This window comes from Aplysia californica, unplaced genomic scaffold (assembly GCF_000002075.1).
Source record: "Aplysia californica isolate F4 #8 unplaced genomic scaffold, AplCal3.0 scaffold00038, whole genome shotgun sequence".
Classification (NCBI taxonomy): Eukaryota; Metazoa; Mollusca; class Gastropoda; order Aplysiida; family Aplysiidae; genus Aplysia; species Aplysia californica.
In genome coordinates, this window is record NW_004797308.1 from 1,474,454 (window position 1) to 1,480,864 (window position 6,411).

The window sequence follows — 6,411 nt, forward strand, 5'->3', positions numbered from 1 at the left end:
ACTTGCACTTGCAATTTTTTTGACAAATTATATTCTACCTCATTATCTTTTTTTCCCCCACATTTTTCTTCACTAAATATGACAACTGGCATGTATTGTTTTCAGTTATTATCAAGGAAGTGGATAGGCGGACCACGGGGTCTATCAAGCCAAAAGGATAGGTGGACCCCGGGTCTACCTAACAAAATGCTAGGTTTTAGGGTGTGAATCCCGGAGTCAGCGTAGGGAAATAAGTAGATCTAGGTTTAACTAAGGATCGGTGGACCCCGGTGTCAACATAGTGAAATAAGTAGATCTCAGTTTATTTTATAGTAGGACTGACGGAGCCCGTGGTCAACGTAGTGAAATTATAAGTAGATCTAGGTTTAATTAAGGATTGATGGACCCCGGGGTTAACGTAGTGATCTAGGTTTAATTAAGGATTGGTGGACCCTGGGGTCAACGTAGTGAAATAAGTACATGTAGATCTAGGTTTAATTTTAAGGATTGGTAGTCCCTGGAGTCAACGTAGAGAAACAGGTAGGTTTAAGGTGGACCCCGGGGTCTACCTAACGAAATGCTAGTTAGGTTTTAGAATAGGTGGACCCTGTGGTCACCGTAGTAAAATAAGTAGGTTTAATCAAGGTGTACCGGGGGTCCACCAATCCTTAATTAAACCTTCTTATTCCTCTACGGCTATGGTGACTCCGGGGTCCACCAATCCTTTTAAAATTAAACCTACTTATTTCACTACGGTGACCCCGGGGTCCACCAATCTTTAAAGAAACCTACTTATTTCACTACGGTGACCCCGGGGTCCACCTGTCCTAAAACCTAGTATTTCGCTAGGTAGACTCCGGGGTCCACCTTAAACCTGCTTATTTATCACTACGTTGACCCCGGGGTCCACCAATCCTTACTTAAACTTAAACCAAACCTATTTCACTACGGTGACTCCGGGGTTCACATCCTAAAACCTAGTATTTCGCTATGCAGACCCACTGACCTAAAAAGATATGGACTGCGCGCGCCGTGGAAAACCCGTAACTAACCGGCCGCCATCTTGCATAGGCCAATCTGCAAGCGCCGCACGCTCAGTAGTGAGAATATATTTAATGGACTTTATAAGAGGCACTGCGAGGGGGTTGAGGCAAAAAACAACAACAAACGGGCCTAAACGTCTTTGTAAACAGATATATTGGGATGAGACCACTTTGACAAGTGGTTTAGATATTTAGATATTTGGTATCGATGTGCAAGAAAATAAAAGGATTTATTCACAATATATGACTAGTGAATAGGATCATGTCTAACTCTAACAGAGAGATAAAGAGAGAGAAAGATGGGTAACATGGCTACAGTCAAGATGGAAAGCATTAACGAAACACAAGAAAACGAAGATAATTAAGCTGTGCAATTTGGGGGGGGGGGTGGTGTTTGGGTTTATTGTTATAATTAGTAAGTGTTTTACGTCGCTCGCATATATATGACTTCTATGAGCGCCCGGGACCCACCAATAGTTTTCAGTTGGTAGGAAATTTTGATTTTTGCTCGGGTTGCAGCTGAGGCCTACTCTTCTTTTTTATTTTGGACCACCAAGGGATCTTTAACGTGTGCTTGCACACAGGACCTCCGAGATTTTTGGCCCTTGTCCGAGAAGGCTAGGTGTAGTGTGGATCTTACCTACTACAAGATCTGGGGTTTGGCTGAAAGACAGCAGTAAGACGGAGCCAAGAAGAAGCAGTAGAAAAGACTAGAAAGTTTCATGAGCCAAAAAGAGGTAAGGGGGCAGAAAGTGGAGATGAAAGCAGACGACAACACGTTGTTAGAGAGCAGGAAAGAATGAGAGAGGAGAAAATTTTGTCGCTACCCAGATTCGAACCCGGGACCTATTGAATGAGAGGCGAACACCATATAACCTCTGAGGCGACGAGAACCCCATTGTAACAGTCTAAGTCTAAGTCAAAATGGCAACGCAGACTCTGAGGAGCAAGTAAAGAAGAAAAGAAAGAAGAAGAAAAGAATAACCGTGAACATGTTTAACTCTTTGTCATCTTCAGCAGATTTTTATTCAGAAAGACAATGATCACAATGCATGTACCAACAATATTCACGCACGCGACACACACTCACACACACACAGCCACACCCACCCACACAATAAGATATGAGCAACATAACATGTATGATGTAGAAGATATGCACAAAATAACAATCAATAATTGAACCACAGCGAGTATCGCCAAGCTTTTCACTTCAGCACGCATAAATGCATGTACGAACAATATTCACGAACACGACACACACACACACACACACACACACACACACACACACACACACACACACATACACATACACACACACACACACACACACACATCTACTTGCTTATCACACGCGCACACTCACACATCGTTACAAAATGAGCACATACACATACATAATAAAAACTAGCTGAGCACCCAGCTTTGCTCGGGGTCACACACACACACACACACACACACACACACACACACAATCAGAAATAGAGTGAAACACACCATAATAATAATAATGAAGATCATTTCTAGAACGCCCACTCCCGTGTAAACACAGCTCTAGGCGCTTATATAAATGCATGTACGAACAATATTCACGCACGCCACACACACACAATGAGAGCCACAGCGAGTATCGCCAAGTTTTTCAGCACGCATAAATGCATGTATGAACAATATTCACGCACGCGACACACACACCAACGCACCAACGTCTATTTGCTTATATCACACGCGCACGCTTACACATCGTTACAAAATGAGCACATACACATACAGTCGCATAACTGTGGTCGTCACTGATGACTGAAGATGGACCCACACTCTCTCCAGCCTCCTCTTGATCAGCACTGGGAGTAGTTTCTGGCTGAGCCACGGTTCTGCGTTCAGCATGACGCCTTGGCGTTACAGTACAGGTGTCTGCAAACAAACAATTTTAAATGTGTATAGGGGCTGTTCAAATAATATAATCTTACATCTTTTTGGGGACTTTTTGGGGGAAATTAGCGAGAAAATGGCCACCAAAGTTTGGTAACTTCCATAGCTTGAGTACTTGCAAAATGAAAATTTTAATTTTTTTGTGTGCCTTTAATCAATGCTTTTCTGCAAAATCCACACCCAAATGTGTTTTAAAATCGACATAAAAGGTGCTGAGCCAAAAAAAATAATTGAAATTTGGGGGGGGGGGGGGGGCATTTCCAAACAGGCCATAAAATGCTTATTTCTCGGATTTCACTAGTTCGCTTTATATTATAGCAATAATAATACGTGTCACGGCGTGGTGGAATTAGGCGCCCGTCAATTTTTGCGCATATAATGGAGTTATAGGTATCATCATAAAGCCTGTCGACTTGCCTTGCTTTCGATGAAAAAAATATGCCAATTATCTCGGATACAAAGTCGAGATTTCTGCGATTAAACTTTAGTAATTAGTTATTTCCTTAGCTCGAGAGTCCATGGAAACTTATAATTTACATCTTTTATGCCTTTAATCAACATTTTTCAGTAAAATCCACACAGAAATATTTCATGTTCTTTAATGGGCATGCATGAAAGGTGTTGAGCCAAAAAACAAAAACTCAAAAAAAAATTCTCAAATCGGAGGAAAAATGTCAGTTTCTTCTCTTTCATTATTTTGACGGGCGCCTGATTTCACCACCCTGACTCACATATTCATATCGCGCAAATCCCTGTTACAATCATTGTTCTTTGCGCTTTACATAATATTCAGGAAAAATATATGCATTCATACATGGTACATGCACATAATATATCAATGTCCCCCTGGTCACACCCCGTAAGCGCCAGAGAGATAATTTTCCAGGAGAAGGAAAAAACTGATTTACTAAATGTTAAAACGTTTATCAAACTTCAATTTCGCTTAAAACCATTCAATACGATGTAACTAAATCAGGGTTAGTTACTTTTTAAGACGTAAAAAAACCAAGGAACCAAGAACAGGGAAAAAAATAATCCTGAATGCGTATACCGTTCACATCGGTGTACGGGTAGATCTAAGTCCAAAACACAACGAAAATTGGGCCGATTAGGCAGAGTATAGATTGATGAATTTACACAAACGAATATTACGCCAAGATTTCACTTTATATTTGGCAATTATCAAACAACTAAACCTATGCTCCTAAATTTCCATAATGTATGAATTTTTTTCCGATTATAAAGATCGAGACATGAGCTTTAATATAATTTATCCAATTACTATATGTAAACTGGCCCTCCCTCCCTGCATCATTAGTATGAACTGAACAACCAAGTTGACGTGACCTTTCCGGGGGGGGGGGGGGGGCGAACAGTTAAATATGTCGACCAATGAGATGGCACACGACCATGATCATGCACTCTCAGCTTACACTCTCATAACTCACTTAATAGACTAGTCTGAATAAATAAAACATTTTTCTGATCCGAGTCTGAACAGATAAAACCCATTTTCAGACTCGAGTCCGAATAAATAAAATGTCTGATCGAATTCGAGTCCTAAATAGAACTAGGTGGCCTTTAGAAATAGTGTTTCTCATTGAAGCAGAGAGCATACCTTCTGGAGATGGGGTGGAAAATCGAACAGGGTGGGCGCAGCATCAGGTCTCAATCGAACAGTCTGGTCTGTTCTGTCAAAGCACTTGTCATCGAAGTGAGCATAGCAAATCACTGTATTCCTGGTGGGCTGAAAATCCTTCCCTCCTCAGGCTTGCCAACCACCTCTTTGATCTGTCTGGATCTCCAAGTGGGAACCTGGAAGCAAATGTATGTATGTGTTCACTTTTATGTGTACATCCAACATTTAAGTTAATAAACGTGTCACAGCATGGTGGAATCAGGCGCTCGTCGATTTTCGGAATAAAACAACGTCATGGGAATCAAATCCTAGGAGGTTTATCAAGAGCTATTCGCAGCTTTTCAAATAGCATGGGAGCTATTCAGAACGCGGCGTTACAAATAGCACCTGGAAAACAAAATTTCGATTAAAATTAAAATTACCAAACAGGCAGAAAAATGCCAGGTTCTTCAATATGATAATTATGACGAGTGCCTGATTTCGCCACGATGCCTCACAAAGTATTGTTTCACTAGTGTGTGACATTTTGCGTCTTGACAGAGGGTCAGTAAGGCACCTTTTGGTTTCGTCTGAAATACAAATTTATACAGGCATTGCAAGCTCAAATTCATTTACAATTCAGCCATCCTTATTAAATACGGCTAGCCTAGCAGTCTAGCCGTCATAAAGTACGCTAGCCTCTTCCATTTAAAAGGAAAAAGGAGATTAATTGAATGATATGATATTTATTTCTTTCACAAACGAAAAAGAGGGTTATAATTAAAAAAGCGGTGTAGAATTAAATATTACCGAACTTTTGGGTATTGATCGGCCAATTGAGGAATCTTTGTCCTACTTTTGCCGATCCGATTGGCCACTCATTGCGCATGACAGCCTAATTTTCCTTAAGCACTAGAATCTAGATTCTAGGGGAAGATTGAAGAATACCGGACCACTCGTATACATTATCTGTAAATCACAGTGGACCCAGAAAAATCTGAAAGGCAGAATATTGAACACTTGTGGCGCAATCTGACAGGGTGGATAAAGGCTCCATGCCATCAGAAATCACAAGCTCATCACTTTGTTAGGGAAGGCCTACTACACTGTTGCTCATGTAGGTGCAGAGCTCTCATTCATAGGCCAGAAATTGCCACGAAATAGAAGAAGGTCAGTGCAAAAGATTTCTAGAGTAGAGATCTGGATCTAGAATCTAAGATAGCCTGTACACATTTATAATAACACACATACAACAGTAGACTACACACACATACACAACAGTAGTAGGAGGGCAATAGGCCTCAAAAGTTTTACTTACTTGTGAAAAGTATAGCCTTTCTTCCTTTCCTCGGTGTTCTTCGCCTAGAACACTTCCAAGCAGTGCACCCGGGCATCTTAGACGTGCAAAAATAATAATTTAGAAGACGAAAACAGCACAGTGAGTGCCTGAGGCTAAAGAGGCCAGTGGAAAGTGAACTGGTAACTTCGCCAGTCAGCTGTGACCTGGCCTTTCCAATGTGGCGGCTGGGGCACTCCCGCCAGTCAACAGGGTAGCGCTCTTAAAGCCTGTATTGAAAACGAGGCGCGCGCAGTCCATATAGTTTTTGGTCAGTGATGCAGACCCCAGAGTCCACCTATCCTTTACAGGACTATACTATTATCAATTTTCAATTTTCATTGATTAGCATTTTTAAAAAAAATTGAATCAGAGACTCGCTGTCTAAAAAGTCCACTGGCTATTCTTATCAAAGAAAATAGTACAATTTGATTTTATGACATGTTAAAAAAAGAGTTTTAAAAATATCCAGAAAATAACGTAAAACGATGATATATATA

At 40.9% G+C, this 6,411-nt stretch overlaps 1 long non-coding RNA gene across 2 annotated transcripts in view; it reads right to left on the reverse strand.

Moving 5' to 3' along the window:
* Positions 1 to 2,568: 2,568 nt before the first annotated feature.
* LOC118479197 overlaps positions 2,569 to 6,411 on the reverse strand; it is a 5,991-nt gene continuing 2,148 nt past the window's right edge. Inside the window, exons 2-4 of one of the 2 annotated variants that reach the window (XR_004859543.1) lie at positions 5,894 to 5,969; positions 4,576 to 4,772; positions 2,569 to 2,939 (exon numbers count right to left, since the gene is read on the reverse strand). This is a non-coding gene — a long non-coding RNA (uncharacterized LOC118479197). Of the gene's footprint in view, positions 2,940 to 4,575; positions 4,773 to 5,893; positions 6,270 to 6,411 lie in introns of those variants that run through there. The other variant, XR_004859542.1, reaches the window with a different exon arrangement.